The 1338-nt window shown below is 40.2% G+C and overlaps 1 protein-coding gene across 1 annotated transcript in view; it reads right to left on the bottom strand.

The window, feature by feature from the left end:
- EFR3A (EFR3 homolog A) overlaps positions 1–1338 on the bottom strand; it is a 99868-nt gene that overhangs the window by 16892 nt on the left and 81638 nt on the right. The window lies entirely within an intron of this gene.

Below are 1338 nucleotides of genomic sequence, written 5' to 3'. Positions count from 1 at the left end.
GGGTTAAATTGCAGAAATGCTGGGAGACTGAATGGCTATACACCTCCCCTGGCTTCACTCCTCCTGGGGACGAGAAGGGGCAGAGCTGAGGGAAAGGCGCTCATGTTTTCCCAAAAGCAGGGTTACTCCAGTCTTGAGGAGGTGTAGGCAGCACCTGCTCTCATACTTCCTGTAGACCTGGAGTAGAGATGTGAAGGCCCGGAAAAAAAGCAGAAAAATTCAGGAAAAAACCTGTCCCCCTTCCCCCGAGGACTTTTTTTTGGTTTTTTTCCAAAAGATTGGAAAAATTTATTTAAAAAACCTTTTATAGTTTATTTTCTTTTACAACGATGAACAAAATGTTTGAGACAGTGTGTTCATATACTGCTACCCTTTAGTTCCCCCCAAATGTTTTCTAATAACTGTAATAGGAAGACTTTTATGGAAGACTATCTACAGTATCATATCATTACAACTCCTGTACACTGAGGACAGGCAGTACAGTCCAACTCAAATGCAAGAGCAGGATGCATTTCTGCCCCAGGTGACACTGCTAATTTCCACAAGAGATGGAAGAAAGTTTCAGTGCTTTCTTTGTTTTTGGATTTCCTCTACTGTTGACTTCTGATCTAGAGGTTAGTAGATCTGCTCCTGGCTTCAAAGGACTGGGAGTGGACACTGACAGCGGCATTCATTCATTCCTGTAGAGATTAGAAACAAGCAGCTTATTGCCCTGCTTGCTCAAAAGCCCCTGGAGAGGAGACGGAGCAAGTCTAAAGTTTCTGGAGTTGGAAAGAATCTGCCTCCTCCTGGTCCTGTGACCTTGAGATCCACAGAAGTACAGAAGCAGCACAAAGGAGCTGATAGAAGTATACGTCTTTATTGAAAGGTAAGAGTTTAAATTTCTTTGAATTCAATATATTAAACTATATTTTAGCTGCATTAATATATTTTCATAACCTATCTAATTCATAACTGAATTCCTACTAATCTGATGTTTTGTGACAAGTCACCCAACCTGAGCAGTGAGGTGAGGCATGCAGGGCAAGGAAGTTGCTCACAGTGAACTCTGAAGAGGCCTCACCTCCATTACTTAATTTGTACATGCTGTAGCTTAGTGTTTATATAGACAAGCTAGCTACTAAATTACATTTTTCTTTTTTCTTTCCTCAGCAAAATGGTACAACCAACTTCTAGCATATGGAAGCATTTCCATACTGCAAGTTATTCTGAGAAAAAAAAAAAAGTGATTTGCAAATACTGTCATATGAAATACACATTTCCAAATGCTACTAGGACTTGACTGAATTACCAAACACATCCTTGTATGTAAGAAGTGTCCTGCAGACGTTAAAAAAT

Source organism: Crocodylus porosus, unplaced genomic scaffold (assembly GCF_001723895.1).
Source record: "Crocodylus porosus isolate Cpor-Errol unplaced genomic scaffold, CroPor_comp1, whole genome shotgun sequence".
Classification (NCBI taxonomy): Eukaryota; Metazoa; Chordata; order Crocodylia; family Crocodylidae; genus Crocodylus; species Crocodylus porosus.
Note: the sequence above shows the minus strand (reverse complement) of the source record. Positions and strands in the feature narration are given on the sequence as shown.